General features: G+C 43.2%; 1 protein-coding gene across 6 annotated transcripts in view; it reads left to right on the forward strand.

Annotated features, from left to right (window-relative positions):
* Positions 1-17,526, forward strand: part of CTBP2 (C-terminal binding protein 2) — a 96,759-nt gene that overhangs the window by 16,109 nt on the left and 63,124 nt on the right. The window contains exon 1 of one of the 6 annotated variants that reach the window (XR_013214457.1): positions 12,083-12,177. The exons of 2 other annotated variants lie outside the window; for them this stretch is intronic. The gene's annotated coding sequence lies outside the window, so the exon portion shown is untranslated. Of the gene's footprint in view, positions 1-12,082; positions 12,178-15,725; positions 15,855-17,526 lie in introns of those variants that run through there. 3 more of the 6 variants (XM_077258455.1, XM_077258457.1, XM_077258458.1) reach the window with 3 other exon arrangements.

Below are 17,526 nucleotides of genomic sequence, written 5' to 3' on the forward strand. Positions count from 1 at the left end.
CCTCCTGTGGTCGTGAATGGTACTTTGGTGAGTTCTGTCCTTGGACACCCTCTGGTGGCTTTAAGTGGAACTGCTGATCTTTGAGGTTGGCTTTCTCAGCTGCCCTCGTTTATTGCTGCTGCTGGCTTCCCTATTTAACTCTGCCCAGGTCGTTAGTTCATGCCAGCTGTCAATGTCTCAGTACTGGTTCAGATCTCTCTGGATTTCTCAGATGACCTGTCTACTCCAGCAGAAGCTAAGTCCTCGCTAGTCCATTTGCTGTTCATTGGTTTTTGAATATATTTCTCAGTACATGCTATGTTTCTAGTCCAGCTTGCTATTATGATATTTCCTTGCTAGCTGGAAGCTCTGGGGGTGCAGAGCTGCACCCCCACACCGTGAGTCGGTGTGGAGGTCTTTTTGCACACTCTGCGTGGTTTTTGTAGTTTTTAATACTGACCGCATAGTTCCCTTTCCTATCCTCTGTCTGTCTAGAGAAGATTCGGCCTCCTTTGCTAAAATCTGTTTCATTCCTGTATTTGTTACTTCCTCTTAACTCACAGTCAATATTTGTGGGGGGCTACCTTTACTTTGGGGAATTTCTCTGAGGCAAGGTAGGCTGCTATTTCTATCTTTAGGGATAGTTAGCTCTTAGGCTGTGAAGAGGCGTCTAGGGAGAGTTAGGTACACTCCACGGCTATTTCTAGTGTGTGTGATAGGATTAGGGATTGCGGTCAGTAGAGTTACCACTTCCTCAGAGCTTGTCCCAGGTTTTTCCATTTTAACCATCAGGTCATTTCGGGTGCTCCTAACCACCAGGTCCATAACAGCTCCGCTCCATAGGCCTCAAGGACACAGCCCTCTCCTGGTTCTCCTCCTACCTCTCTGACCGCTCCTTCACTGTATCCTTTGCCGGCTCCTCTTCCTCTCCTCGTCCCCTTACTATCGGGGTTCCGCAAGGCTCAGTCCTAGGCCCCCTCCTCTTCTCTCTATACACGGCCCCTATTGGACAAACAATCAGCAGATTTGGGTTCCAGTATAATCTCTATGCTGATGACACCCAATTATACACCTCTTCCCCTGTCATCACCCCTACCCTAATTCAAAATACCAAGGATTGTCTGTCTGCTGTCTCTAACATCATGTCCTCCCTCTATCTGAAACTAAATCTCTCCAAAACGGAACTTCTTGTGTTTCTCCCTTCTACTAACCTCACTCTTCCCAACATCGAAATTACCCTGGAGGGTTCAACCATTACTCCCAAGCAGCATGCCAGCTGTCTTGGGGTCATATTCGACACCGATCTTTCTTTTACTCCCTATATCCGATCACTCACTCGCTCTTGTCACCTGCATCTTAAAAACATCTCCAGAATCCGACCTTTTCTCACATTTGAAACTGCTAAGACTCTTACTGTCGCTCTTATTCATTCTCGTCTGGACTACTGCAACTCTCTTCTGATCGGTCTCCCTCTTAACATACTTTCTCCTCTCCAATCCATATTGAATGCTGCAGCCAGGGTCATATTTCTGTCCAACCGCTTCACCGATGCCTCCATCTTGTGCCAGTCATTACACTGGCTACCCATTCGCTACAGGGTCCAGTATAAACTCCTCTCTCTCACCCACAAAGCTCTCCACAGTTCTGCACCGCCTTATGTCTCCTCTCTCATCTCTGTCTATCGCCCTACACGTGCCCTCCGTTCTACAAACGACCTAAGGCTAACATCCCCCGTATTCCGAACCTCACACCTCCGTCTACAAGACTTCTCTCGTGCTGTGCCAGCTCTCTGGAATGCACTTCCCCAGACGATCAGACTGATACCTAGCCCCGACCTATTCAAGCGTGCTCTAAAAACCTATCTCTTCAAACAAGCCTACCACATCAACTACTCAGTAAACTAACTTTGCCCTGTTCCCTCCTTCCAAATATTACTCTGAATCTGCCCCCTACTATTCATCTGTCTCCACACCCTCCATGCACACGATAACTGCACTTGATACTTGACTATTGCACTTAAACACACGGGCTGATGACCGGATCATGCAGCTTTATATGAAAATCCCTATTTATTATAATTGCCAGACCTGAAATAACAAGCACTTCTCACCTATTGTGTCCCCCCATTTCCTTATAGATTGTAAGCTTGCGAGCAGGGACCTCACTCCTAATGTCACTGTTTAAATTGTCTTAACTTGTATTGAATTTGTCTGTATATGTCCCCGCTTAATTGTAAAGTGCTGCGGAATATGTTGGCACTATATAAATAAAGATTATTATTATTATTAAGTACCTCCAATTATTATAAATATAGTATAGTTTTCCTAAAGTCTCTTTCCTCATGTGCAGGAATTGCAGGACCTTAGATATCAACCACTAGCAACTAGCTGTCACTATATCAGTGGTTGTAACCATGGATACCTATGGTCCTGCAATGCCTGTACTTGAGGAAAGAGACATAGCGAATCAGAAGAACTATACTACATTTCTAATTGGAGGTATTTGCTAATATTATTATTATAACACCTACTGCATATTGGGATAGGGTCTTGGACATGGGAATACACCTTTAAGTACAAATCCACTGAAAATCTTGCAGAATATATTGACCTGCTGCGGATTTTAGGTGCAGTGTGTGGAGGAGATTGGTAAAATCTCACCTGTTTTACTGGTGCTACAATACGATGTGGATTCTTTGCACACGATTCCGCAGCAGAGTATTTGCGCTACTTGTGAACAGAGCCTAAATGGCAAATGCTCACTGCTACATGTGTAGTTTTCTGCTCTAATTATTGAGCCTGTTCTTTACTTACTGTAACAAAGACAAAGTCTGGTGCGAAGAGCCAATTTCTTAATATAGCCGTCCCCCATATGTTTAAGATCACATTGTTCACGTCTTGCTGTGCCGTGCTTAGTTATTTTAGGCTTTTAGTTCACTTGAATTTTCAACAGAAAGATGATTTTATGATTTAGAATATTGGGAGGTTTCTGCTTATACGGCTCATTTATAGTAGTAATACAAAGAATAGGATTTCTAAAAAAAATACTAGTGCAATACAGCATATTCCTGCATACGGCCGACAGCCAGTTATTTGGATTTTTTTTAGTCTCTGGTTAAAGGGAATCTGTCAGTAGGATAAACCCTCCTAAGCCGTCTATATGGGCATGTAGGTCATGGGAAATTGAATATCTTAGGGTATGTGCACACGTATTCTTGAGGTCTGCGGATTTTTCCGCAGCGGATTTGTGAAAACCGCATGTAAAAGGCACTGCGTTTTACCTACGTATTTCCGCAAGAATTACCGCGGATTTACCGCGGTTTTTGTGCGGATTCCACTGCGGTTTTCGATTATGGAGCAGGTGTAAAACCGCTGCGGATTCCGCACAAAGAATTGACATGCTGCGGAATGTAAACCGCTGCGTTTCCACATGTTTTTTTCCGCAGCATGTGCACTGCGGATTGCGTTTCCCATAGGTTTACATTGTACTGTAAACTCATGAGAAACTGCTGTGGACTTGCACCTGCAGAAACGCTGCGGATCCGCAGCAAAATCCACAGCGTGTGAACATAGAGAAATCCACGTTTCCAGATTCTCTGGGAAATCTATGTCCGGCCCATAGATCTTAACAGCTCATTTACATATTATGAAAAACGTGGATTTCTCAGGAATAAGACATCGGATCTATCTCGGATATCAAGGTATTATTTTATTCATTATCCTATGACCTGCGTTCCCATATAGACGGATTAGGAGGGGTGATCAACAAGTTGCATTCCGGTGCGGTTGGCGGACATGTCAAAATGCCACATCTGCATACATCGCATGTCCCTGCGTACCCAATGTTAAAAATAGGTACGCAGGGCTGCTGAACGCAAATGTGAACGTAGCCTAAGGCCTCTTTCACACTTCCGTTTTTTGCCATCCGTCGCAACCCGTCGTTTTAGTAAAAAAATGGATCCTGCAAATGTGCCCGCAGGATGCGTTTTTTTGCCATAGACTTTTATTGACGATGGATTGCGATGGATGGCCACACGTCTCATCCGTTGTGCAACGGATGCGTCTTGTTTTTGCGGTCCGTCGTGACGAAAAAACGTTCAAGGGAATGTTTTTTCGTCCGTCGGATCCGCCATTTCCGACCGCGCATGCACGGCCGGAGCTCCGCCCCCTCCTCCCCGGACTTCATAATGGGCAGCGAATGCGTCGGAAAACTGCATCCACTGCCCACGTTGTGCACAATTTTGCACAACGTCCGTCGGTACGTCGGGCCGACGGAAATGTGAGAGAGGCCTAAGACAAATATATAGAATTTTTTTCAACTTCATAGTTTTCGACAAGGAAACACTAAATCTTATCTAACAATAATATAATTGACTGAGAATGGAGCTAAATTCTAAAATACATCACAGAGAAAAGGCAGATGTACTCACCAACACCAGGTTTCAGCAAGCAGACCACCATGATAAAGGCGGGGGGCAGCACAGGTGCAAAATACTGATGAAACAACCAGTCACACACCGACCACTCATGGAGGGGAGGTTGTCTAGTATTAGGCCATGGTCACACGTTCAGTATTTGGTCAGTATTTTACCTCAGTATTTGGCCGGCGTCACACTCAGCGTATGTAAATACGGTCCGTTTATTACGGCCGTAATACGCAGAAATGTTCCCAAAATAGTGATCCGTATGTCATCCGTAGGCAGGGTGTGTCAGCGTATTTTGCGCATGGCATCCTCCGTATGTAATCCGTATGGCATCCGTACTGCGATATTTTCTCGCAGGCTTGCAAAACCGAATGTTCGTTAAAACATATATACAGTATATATATATATATATATATATATATATATATATATATGTCATTGAGACACACATATATATATATATATATACTGTATCGGTATTTAATTCAGCGCGAGATATGTGAAAAGCCGGTAATTCAATTGCCGGCTTTTTCTTTCTCCTTCCCAAACCTGACAGGATATGAGACATGGTTTACATACAGTAAACCATCTCATATCCCTTTTTTTTTGCATATTCCACACTACTAATGTTAGTAGTGTGTATGTGCAAAATTTGGGCGCTTTAGCTTGTAAAATAAAGGGTTAAATGGCGGGAAAAATTGGCGTGGGCTCCCGCGCAATTTTCTCCGCCAGAGTGGTAAAGCCAGTGACTGAGGACAGATATTAATAGCCTAGAGAGGGTCTATGGTTATTGGCCCCCCCTGGCTACAAACATCTGCCCCCAGCCACCCCAGAAAAGGCACATCTGGAAGATGCGCCTATTCTGGCACTTGGCCACTCTCTTCCCACTCCCGTGTAGCGGTGGGATATGGGGTAATGAAGGGTTAATGTCACCTTGCTATTGTAAGGTGACATTAAGCCAGATTAATAATGGAGATGCGTCAATTATGACACCTATCCATTATTAATCCAATAGTACGAAATGGTTAATAAAACACACACACATTATTTAAAAGTATTTTAATGAAATAAAGACACAGGGTGTTGTAATATTTTATTATACAGGTAATCCACCTGAAGACCCTCGTTCTGTAACAAAGGAAAAATAAAAAAACAATATCTCATACCTTCCGTCGCTCAGATCAAGTCCCACGAAGTAAATCCATCTGAAGGGGTTAAATCATTTTACAGCCAGGAGCTCTGCTAAAGCAGTGCTCGTGCCTGTAAAACCCCCGGGGAATGAATGGAAAGCGGGGTGACCTGTAGTTACCTTGAGTCACGGTGAGGCGCCCTCTGCTGGATGTCCTCATATGAACTCGAGCGTGGGAACTTTTCCAAGGCTCCAGTTCATGAGGGGCTCAAGTTCATGAGGACATCCAGCAGAGGGCGCATCACCGCAACTCAAGCTAACTACAGGTCATTCCAATGCAATCCAGTAATTCCCGGGGGTTTAAGGCTATGTGCACACGTCAGGATTTCTTGCATTTTTTTTGTGGAATTCCCCGATAAAAACGCTATAATTCTGCACAAAATCCGCATACATGATGCATTCTATCATTTAGAATGCATTCCGCATTTTTTGTGCAAATGTTGCGTTTTTTTCCGCATAAAAAAACGCAATCCGGAAAAAAACGCAGCATGTTCATTCTTTTTGCGGATTTTTTGCGGATTTCCCATGATTTTGGAGTGACAGGAGAAATCCGCAATAATTCCGCCCAAAATCCGCGTAAAATCCGCGCAAAAAAACGCACGCGGATTTCTGGCAGAAATGTCCGGATATTTGTCAGGAAAATTTCTGCAAGAAATCCTGACGTGTGCACATAGCCTTACAGGCACGAGCACTGCTTTAGCAGAGCTCCTGGCTGTAAAATGATTTAACCCCTTCAGATGGATTTACTTCGTGGGACTTGATCTGAGCGATGGAAGGTATGAGATATTGTTGTTTTTTTATTTTTCCTTTGTTACAGAACGAGGGTCTTCAGGTGGATTACCAGTATAATAAAATATTACAACACCCTGTGTCTTTATTTCATTAAAATACTTTTAAATAATGTGTGTGTGTTTTATTAACCATTTCGTACTATTGGATTAATAATGGATAGGTGTCATAATTGACGCCTCTCCATTATTAATCTGGCTTAATGTCACCTTACAATAGCAAGGTGACATTAACCCTTTCTTACCCCATATCCCACAGCTACACGGGAGTGGGAAGAGAGAGGCCAAGTGCCAGAATAGGCGCATCTTCCAGATGTGCCTTTTCTGGGGTGGCTGGGGGCAGATGTTTGTAGCCAGGCGGGGCCAATAACCATGGACCCTCTCCTGGCTATTAATATCTGCCCTCAGTCACTGGCTTTACCACTCTGGTGGAGAAAATTGCGCGGGAGCCCACGCCAATTTTTTCCGCGATTTAACCCTTTATTTTACAAGCTACAGCGCCCACATTTTGCACATACACACTACTAACATTATTAGTGTGGAATATGCAAAAAAAAAGGGATATGAGATGGTTTACTGTATGTAAACCATGTCTCATATCCTGTCGGGTTTGTGAAGGAGAAATGAAAAGCCGGCAATTGAATTACCGGCTTTTCTATAGAACACTGCTGCGTATTTCTCGCAAGTCACACTGCTGGTCCGTGTGTAATCCGTATTTTTCTCGCCCCCATAGACTTTCATTGGCGATTTTTTTGCGCAATACGGTGACAAACTCAGCATGCTGCGATTTTCTACGGCCGTAGAAGACCGTATAATACGGATCCGTAAAATATGGCTGATAGGAGCTGGGACATAGAGAATCATTGGGCTGTGTGTTATGCGTATTTTACGGATGTATTTTCTGCGCTCATACGTCCGTAAAACTCGCTAGTGTGACGCCGGCCTTTGTAAGTCAAAACAAGAAGTAGGTGAAAAATACAGAAGTGGTGACTAGAGATGAGTTCCCAGGCAACCCTCACATGTACTCAGGCTGGCTAGCAGCCGTAAATCATGCAGCTGCGTCAGCAAAAACTAAGGGTATGTGCACACGTTGCGGATTCTGCTGCGGATTTTTCCGCAGCGGATTTGGAAAATCCGCAGTGCAAAACCACTGCGGTTTTCACTGTGGATTTTCTCGCGGTTTCTTCTGCGGATTCCTCTGCGGTTTTTCAACTGCACTTTCCTATTGGTGCTGGTTGAAAACCGCTGCGGAATCCACACAAAGAATTGACATGAAAATAATCCGCTGCGTGTGCACAGCGGGTTTTTTTTCCCATAGGTTTACATGGTACTGTAAACTTTGGGAAAACTGCTGCGGATCCGCAGCAAAATCCGCAGCGTATGCACATACCCTTAGTCTCCGAGTAGTCGCAAATACTCGGAGACCACCTGAGTGTGCTCTGGAAAACCCGAGCAATGAGTATACTCGCTCATCACTAGCGGTGACGTGTTTCTATTCTATTATACTTTTCCTCTCATTGTTCCACTCTTGGTTTTGGCTTACAAATACTGAGGTAAAAAACTGAACAAATACTGAATGTGTGAACGTGGCCTTGGAATTACACTGTGATGAGGCTTGTATAGTGTCGGTCACACAGGTACGTAGTATTACACAGTGTAAGGCCGGTTTCACACGTCAGTGGCTCTGGTACGTGTGGTGACAGTTTCCTCACGCCCTGGAGACACTGACACACGTAGACACATTAACCCCTTCGCTACATGCGCCGTACTAGTACTGCGCTGCCGGCACTGCATTTGTGCCAGCCGCAGTACTAGTACGGCGCACCGATCACCGCGGTCTCACGCTGAGCGCCGCGGTGATCGGGTGCGGGTGTCAGCTGTATATGACAGCTGACACCCTGCAGCAATGCCCACGATCGGCGCTAGCGCCGATCGCGGGCATTTAACCCCTCTGATGCCGCTGTCAGTAGTGACAGCGGCATAGAGGGGGATCGCGCAGGGACGGGGGCTCCCTGCGCTCTCCCACCGGAGGAACGCGATGAGATCGCGTTGCTCCGGTGATCCGGAAGGAGTCCCCGGATCCAAGATGGCCGCGGGACTCCTTCCGGGTCATGAAATGACCTGGCTAGCCGGCGCCTGCTGAGAGTTGCTGAGAGCAGGCGCCGGAAAGCCACCTAAACTTGCCTGTCAGATCGCTGATCTGACAGAGTGCTATGCACACTGTCAGATCAATGATCTGATCTAATACAGTGATGTCCCACCCTGGGACAATGGTAGAAATAAAAAAAAAAAAAAAATAGAATGTATAAAAAAAAAATAAAAAAATCCCCAAATAAAGAAAAAAAAAAACATTTCCCAATAAATCCATTTATTTATGTAAATTAAAAAAAAACAATAAAAGTACACATATTTGGTATTGCTGCGTCCGTAACGACCCGCTCTATAAAACTATCCCACTAGTTAACCCCTTCAGTGAACACCGCAAAAAATAAAATAAAAAACAAGGCACAAAACAACGCTTTATTATCATACAGGCGAACAAAAAGTGGAATAACACGCGATCAAAAAGACGGATATAAATAACCATGGTACTGCTGAAAACGTCATCTGGTCCCGCAAAAAAAAAGCCGCCATACAGCATCATCAGCAGAAAAATAAAAAAGTTATAGCTCTCAGAATAAAGCGATGCAAAAACAATTAATTTTTTATATAAAATAGTTTTTATTGTGTAAAAGCGCCAAAACATAAAAAAATTACATAAATGAGGTATCGCTGTAATCGTACTGACCTGAAGAATAAAGCTGCTTTGTCAATTTTACCACACGTGAAACGGTATAAACGCCCCCCTAAAATAATTTCAGGAATTGCTGGTTTTTGTTCATTCCGCCTCCCAAAAATCGGAATAAAAAGCGATCAAAAAATGTCATGTGCCCGAAAATGGTACCAATAAAAACGTCAACTCGTCCCGCAAAAAACAAAATCTCACATGACTCTGTGGACCAAAATATGGATAAATTATAGCTCTCAAAATGTGGTGATGCAAAAACTATTTTTTGCAATAAAAAGCGTCTTTTAGTGTGTGATGGCTGCCAACCATAAAAATCCACCAAAAAAACGCTATAAAAGTAAATCAAACTCCCCTTCATCACCCCCTTAGTTAGGGAAAAATAATAAAATTTAAAAAAATGTATTTATTTCCATTTTCCCGTTAGGGTTAGGGCTAGGGTTGGGGTTAGGGCTAGGGTTAGGGCTGGGGTTAGGGCTAGGGTTAGGGCTGGGGTTAGGGTTGGGGTTAGGGTTTCAGTTAGAATTGGGGAGTTTCCACTGTTTAGGCACATCAGGGGCTCTCCAAACGCAACACGGCGTCCGATCTCAATTCCAGCCAATTCTGCTTTGAAAAACTAAAACAGTGCTCCTTCCCTTCCGAGTTCTCCTGTGCCCCCAAACAGTGGTTCCCCCCAACATATGGGGTATCAGCGTTCTCAGGACAAGTTGGACAACAACTTTTGGTGTCCAATTTGTCCTGTTACCCTTGGGAAAATAAAAACGTGGGGGCTAAAATATCATTTTCGTGGAAAAAATTTTTTTTTTTATTTTCACGGCTCTGCGTTATAAACTGTAGTGAAACACTTGTTGGTTCAAAGTTCTCACAACATATCTAGATAAGTTCCATGGGGGTCTAGTTTCCAATATGGGGTCACTTGTGGGGGGTTTCTACTGTTTAGGTACATCAGGGGCTCTGCAAATGCAACATGACACCTGCAGACCAATCCATCTAAGTCTGCATTTCAAACGGCGCTCCTTCCCTTCCGAGCTCTGCCGTGCGCCCAAACAGTGGTTCCCCCCATGTATGGGGTATCAGCGTACTCAGCACAAATTGGACAATAACTTTTGTGGTCCAATTTCTCCTGTTACCCTTGGGGAAAAAAAATTGCGGGCTAAAACATCATTTTGTGGAAAGAAAAAATGATTTTTTAATTTTCACAGCGCTACATTCTAAACTTTAGTGAAACAATTGGGGGATAAAAGTGCTCACCACACATCTAGATAAGTTCCTTAGGGGGTCTTCTTTCCAAAATGGGGTCACTTGTGGGGGGTTTCCACTGTTTAGGCACGTCAGGGGCTCTCCAAACGCGACATGGGTTCCGATCTCAATTCCAGCCAATTTTGCATTGAAAAGTCAAACGGCGCTCCTTCCCTTCCGAGCTCTTCCATGCACCCAAACAGTGGTTTATCCCCATATATGAAGTATCAGCGTACTCAGGACAAATTGCACAACAACTTTAGGGGTCCAATTTACCCTGTTACCCTTGGGAAAATAAAAAATTGGGGGCAAAAAGATCATTTTTTGTGAAAATTAATATGAAATTTTTTTTACGGCTCTACATTATAAACTTCTGTGAAGCACTTGGAGGTTCAAAGTGCTCACCACACATCTAGATTAGTTCCTTAGAGGGTCTACTTTCCAAAATGGTGTCACTTGTGGGGGTTTCCACTGTTTAGGCACGTCAGGGGCTCTCCAATCGCGACATGGGTTCCGATCTCAATTCCAGCAAATCTTGCATTGAAAAGTCAAATGGCGCTCCTTCCCTTCCGAGCTCTGCCATGTGCCCAATCAATGGTTTACCCCAACATGTGGGGTATCAGCGTACTCAGGACAAATTGTACAACGACTTTTGTGGTCCAATTTATCCTGTTACCCTTGGTAAAATAAAACAAATTGGATCTGAAGTAAAAATTTTGTGAAAAAAAAGTTAAATGTTCAATTTTTTTTAAACATTCCAAACATTCCTGTGAAGCACCTGAAGGGTTAATAAACTTTTTGAATGTGGTTTTGAGTACCTTGAGGGGTGCAGTTTTTAGAATGGTGTCACTTTTGGGCATTTTCTGTCATATAGACCCCTCAAAGTCACTTCAAGTGTGAGGTGGTCCGTAAAAAAAATGGTTTTGCAAATTTTGTTGCAAAAATGAGAAATCGCTGGTCAACTTTTAACCCTTATAACTCCCTAAGAAAAAAAAATTATGTTTCCAGAATTGTGCTGATGTAAAGCAGACATGTGGGAAATGTTGTTTATTAACTATATTATGTGATATAACTCTCTAGTTTAAGGGCATAAAAACTTAAAGTTTGAAAATTGCTAAATTTTCATAATTTTCGACAAATTTTTGTTTTTTTCACAAATAAATGCAAGTCATATCGAAGAAGTTTTACCACTATCATGAAGTACAATATGTCGCGAGAATACAATGTCAGAATCACCAGGATCCGTTGAAGCGTTTCAGAGTTATGACCTCATAAAGTGACAGTGGTCAGAATTGTAAAAATTGGCCCTGTCACTTAGGTGAAAACAGGCTTCGGGGTGAAGGGGTTAAAATAAAAATGTGTCTCTGCAGATGTCAGCGTGTTTTCATAGACCGTGTGTCCGTGTGCAAAACACGGAGACATGTCAGTGTTCGTGGGAGCGCACGGATCACACGGACCCATTAAAGTCAATGGGTGCGTGTAAACACATACCGCACACGGATGCTGTCCGTATGCTTTTTTAAAGTCATAGGGTTAAAATTGAAATAAATTGTTTCAATACACGGATGGCCTACGTGCACACACGGACACGGATAGCTCTGGGACCCGAAATATCTGGACGTGTGAGACTGGCCTTATACTAGATGACCTCCCCCTCCATGTATAGTAGGTGTGTGACTGGTTGTTTCATCAGTATTTTGCACCTGTGCTTTCTCCGCCTTTATCATGGGGTCTGCTGAACCCTATACTGCTTTGGTATTGTGAACTTGTGTTGGTGAGTAAGGCGCTGTCTGTTCTCAGTATTATTAGTAGAAAAGTTATATATCAGTTATAAATATGGTGATAATACAAGTTCCCTTTGTTTGGCTATTCAGATTGTTTGTTTTTCTTGATGGTAGTCATTAGTTTTTGAGTCTGTCCAGGAGACTGGAGTCCTGACTCTCGTGTTACATGATTGGCTATGGGCGAGATCCAGATCTTTTTCTCATCCTTCATGTGTGCATTATCATTCATAAGATTACTTTTTGCCTTTACTACAAAACCGTTCCAAAAGAAAACCGTAAATATGTATGCTGCCAGATTCAATCAGTTTTTAGCAGTATTTCTACAGTGATTTTTTAAAAGCCAAACACTATGGCAAAGTACCTACTGTAAGGCTATGTTTAAGCTGCTTATAAAGCAGGGTTTTTTGTTTTTTTTTACTGCATTTTTATTGCTGCGTTTTTATTGCTGCGTTTTTGTCAGGGTACATTTGTCTCTTATGCATGCTGATAAAATCTATTGCATAAAAAAAAAAATCTGATTGAACTTAATCAGATTTGGCCCCCAAAACACAGCAAAACCTGATACCTGCGTTTTTCACACCATCCATTGCTTTCAATGGGTGAAAAAAGAAGTGACATGCTGCATTTTGGAAAAACCAAGCTCTTTGACAAAAAGTCAGGAAAAAAAGCCAAGCTGTGTGCATGAGATTTCTGAAATCTCAGACTTTGCTGGTACTGTGAAACGCAGCTGAAAATTTGCATGAAAAAAAGCTGCAAAAACTCAACGTGTGAACATAGCCTAAGGATGTGTGCACATGTGGTGTTTTTGCTGTATTTTTGTGTGCAGATTTGTCACAGAACCTGAAGGGTTTCCTGATGCCAGCAAAAAAAATCCTAAAAGTCCTAATGTCTCATGCACACATTGCTTATTTGTGGCTTGCAGATTTGCAGCAGCTTTATGTCGATTCTTTCAGCGTTTTTGCTGTAGATTTCACCCAGACTTATTAGGCTATGTGCACACATTGAGTATTTGATTGCAGAAATTTCTGCACCACTTCTGCGTCTATTGGCAGGAAAATTTGGAATTAAAACAATGTGTGCATTTTTTTCAATGGGTGAAAAACACACAGAGATCTGACACGCTGCAGATTATTTCCTGCACCAAATCTGCAAGTCAAAAATGCTCAGGGTGTGCATGACACTTCAGGTTTCTCAAAATCTGCAACGTGTGCACACACACTAAGGGCCTCTTTCCACTTGGGAGGAAAACAGACTAGTGCGATCCGATAAAAAATCGGATTGCACTCGGACCAATGTTATTCAATAGGTGTCTTTTCATTTGCGATTTTTTTCTCAGCCGAAATCGGACTGAGAAAAAACTCGCTCGGCTGAGAAAAAAATCGCAGCATGCTGCGTATTGCTGCGATTCTCGGACGAGACTCGCCAATGCAAGTCAATGGGTGCGAGAAAAAAAATCGCACAGCACTCGCACCATGCGAGTTCTGTCCGATTTTTACGCACCGATGTCCTTTGAAAAGCCGGTAATTCAGCGCGGTGTACAGTAAAATCACACTGACAGGTTAGAATAGAGTAGATATATACACATAGAATGTGTATATATACATATATATATGTCAGTGAGACACCTATATATGTATATTTATATTTAATGCAGCGCTAGATAGCATAAAAGCCGCTAATTCATTTGCCGGCTTTTGCTTTCTCCTTCACAAACCCGACAGGATATGAGACATGGTTTACATACAGTAAACCATCTCATATCCCTTCTTTTATTACATATTCCTCTTCACTAATGTAAGAAGTGTCTGTGTGTCAAATTTGGGGGCTCTAGCTATGAAATTAAAGGGTTAAATCGCAGAAAAAATTGGCGTGGGCTCCCGCGCAATTTTCTCCGCCAGAGTGGTAAAGCCAGTGACTGAGGGCAGATATTAATAGCCAGGAGAGGGTCCATGGTTATTGCCCCCCCTGGCTAAAAACATCTGCCCCCAGCCACCCCAGAAAAGGCACATCTGGAAGATGCGCCTATTCTGGCACTTGGCCACTCTCTTCCCACTCCCGTGTAGCGGTGGGATATGGGGTAATGAAGGGTTAATGCCACCTTGCTATTGTAAGGTGACATTAAGCCAGATTAATAATGGAGAGGCGTCAATTATGACACGTATCCATTAGTAATCCAATAGTACGAAATGGTTAATAAAACACACACACATTATTACAAAGTCCTTTAATGAAATAAAGACACAGGGTGTTGTAATATTTTATTATTCTCTTAATCCAGCTGAAGACCCTCGTTCTGTAACAAAGTAAAAATAAAAAATAAACAATATCCCATACCTTCCGATGATCAGTCACGTCCCACGATGTAAATCCATCTGAAGGGGTTAAATCATTTTACACCCAGGAGCTTTGCTAATGCAATTGTGCTCCTGTGTGTAAAACCCCGCAAACGTATCTACACGCAAAAAATAAGCCCTCACCCGACCCCAGATCACGAAAAATGGAGACGCTGCGGGTATCGGAAAATGGCGCAATTTTTTTAAATTTATTTATTATTATTTTTTTTAGCAAAGTTTGGACTTTTTTTTTTTTTATGTGCACACATTGCGGATTTCCTGCGGATCTGCAGCGTTTTTTGCCGTGAAGAAACGCTGCAGATCCGCAAGTGATTTACAGTACAATGTAAATCAATAGGAAAAAAAAATGCTGTGCTAATGGTGCGGAAAATTCAGCGCGGAAACAAAGAAGTAGCATGTCACTTCTTTTGTGCAGATCTGAAGCGTTTTTGTACCCATTCCATTATAGAAATCCGCAAGGGTAAAAAACGCTGTAAATCCTCACAAACGCGTCAAATCCGCACCTGCGTTTTCTGCCAAGATATGCAGAATCCGCACAAAAAATTCCTGAGGATTTTTGAGGATTGAGCTAATCCGCAATGTGTGCACATAGCCTTAGATAAAAGAGAACCATAGACATGTTTGGTGTCTATGAACTCGTAATGACTTGGAGAATCATAATGGCAGGTCAGTTTTAGCATTTAGTGAACCTAGTAAAAAAAAAAAAGCCAAACAAACAAGTGTGGGAATGCAATTTTTTTGCAATTTCCCCGCATTTGGATTATTTTTCCTGTTTTCTAGTGCACGACATGGTAAAACCAATGATGTCGTTCAAAAGTACAACTCATCCTGCAAAAAATAAGCCGTCACATGGCCATATTGATGGAAAAATAAAAGTTATGGCTCTGGGAAGGAGGGGAGCGAAAAACGAACACAGAAAAACAGAAAATCCCAAGGTCATGAAGGGGTTAAAGAGGATCCATCAGAAGGTCGATCGTGTCACTATTTTTTGAATCCGCCATACAGTTTTAGGATGATGGGCTTTTCATTTTGTTCTGACTTTTAGATTACGATCCTATAACGAGCTTTTGATGTTGCAGATTTTCTGCACCTATAAGGTTACTTGCTTTTTCTCTTTTTAATGCTTTTTGTTTGGTAAGTCATGTTTCAAATAAAGCTGCTTTGCGCTTTTTTACCAGATGTACCAGATTTTCCACATCCAGTGCAAGTCTATGGGTAAAATCCGTACGTAAAACTCCGCATACCCGCAGGAGAAATTAACAAGTTGCGGATTTGAAACGCACACCGTGGGACAGTTTACGCTGAGCAAAAAAGTGCAGTGGGCACGAGTTTTCTATAAATCCCATCCATTGTTCTGAAATTTTTTAGTGAAAATACGCAGCATCAAATGCTCATCATAAGATTAGAGCCTAATTGTCTTTTTTACCGAGGGGGCGTGGCTCATGGGGTAGTTGGGCGGAACATCCTAAAGACACGCCCCCGAGGATCCTTTGAGTCATGCCTCCTCGGTGCAGACCATATGTAGGCCCATATTGATGGAACTGGATGGCACATTTCTTAGGGAAGCAGCAGGAATAAAATAATGCCGGAAGATCTTGGGCTATCCATGCGTAGATTATTGGTATCACTTTTCCCCCCGATGTCTGATGTAAATCTGCCGGCTGTGGTTGACCACATCTCGCTGACGGTGTGTGATGCCTGACCGCTTATTCTCTCCCAGACAATCCTTCCTACCGATGAGGTCTGCAGGACATGGAGGGTGTTGGTCACTGGGAGAAGCTGGAACATCTGGAGTCGGGTCATTAGCGTTCACATTGCCTGGCATTCAATGGACATTAGCTGCCAATTAGCGGCCAGAGCACCGGTAATGGATGGCTGTGCTGCCCCTGGAGAGCTCTGTCTCCATAATTAGAATATGTTGATGACTTGGACTATGGTGTGGGAGCTGGGGTATACACGGGAGAGACGCGCTGTGTGGGGTATATATGTCCTATATATTGGGGAGCAAGAACACTTATAGGGGTTGTCCAGTCATAAAATATTGATGACCTATCCTTACATTGGGGCGCCCGGACACCCGCCTATCCCATCCCCAGGATCTAGTGCCGGGTCTCCACCGCTGCTCCCTGGTGTCTGTTATTGTGACATTGAAAATGCTGCAGCCAGTCATTGAACCCGGGCAGCACCACAGAGCTCAGATATTGGCTGCAGTGCTATGGACAATAACAGAGATTGGGAGCAGTTGAGAGGTTCTGGACTGGACCTGGGGAGGGTGAGTATAGGTGGTGATTTAAAAAAAAAAAAAATTTTTAAAGCTTTAAAACCATTATGGTAGCTGTTTTTAAATGAAGGTTTGGAAACTGCAGAATTCCAGGAGCCGGGTGACCATTGTGTCTAATCATATTGTACTAGCACCCAAAAGCGTCTTGAGTTTAAGAAATCTCTTCTTGATAAGCCACTAAGAGGTGTTTAGTTGGATCCAGAAGTGGCTTAACAACCAGCTCCTTTTGAGTTTCAGGATTTTGTTGAATCTTCAATTATATTTATTTTGGAAATCCCTGAACTACTTTTTTTTCACTTTTAAAGGGGTTCTAGATGCTTGGGTTACAAGTCTGGAGTCACTATGTGACTTGCGAATCCTCACACTGTGCGCTGTCAGGATTCTACAGTGCCGGGAGTGGCAGGTATGTGGTTTGCTTAGGGTACTGTCACACCGTGCAATTTTCGTCGCTACGACGGCACGATCCGTGACGTCGCAGCGTCGTATGAGTATCGCTCCAGCGTCGTAGACTGCGGTCACACTTTGCAATCACGGCGCTGGAGCGATGCCGAGGTTCGCTGGTAACCAGGGTAAACATCGGGTTACTAAGCGCAGGGCCGCGCTTAGTAACCCGATGTTTACCGTGGTTACCAGCGTAAAAGTAAAAGAAAAAAACCGTACATACTCACCATGTGATGTCCGTCAGGTCCCTTGCAGTCTGCTTC

The sequence above is a fragment of the Ranitomeya variabilis genome, chromosome 4, assembly GCF_051348905.1.
Source record: "Ranitomeya variabilis isolate aRanVar5 chromosome 4, aRanVar5.hap1, whole genome shotgun sequence".
Lineage (NCBI taxonomy): Eukaryota > Metazoa > Chordata > Amphibia > Anura > Dendrobatidae > Ranitomeya > Ranitomeya variabilis.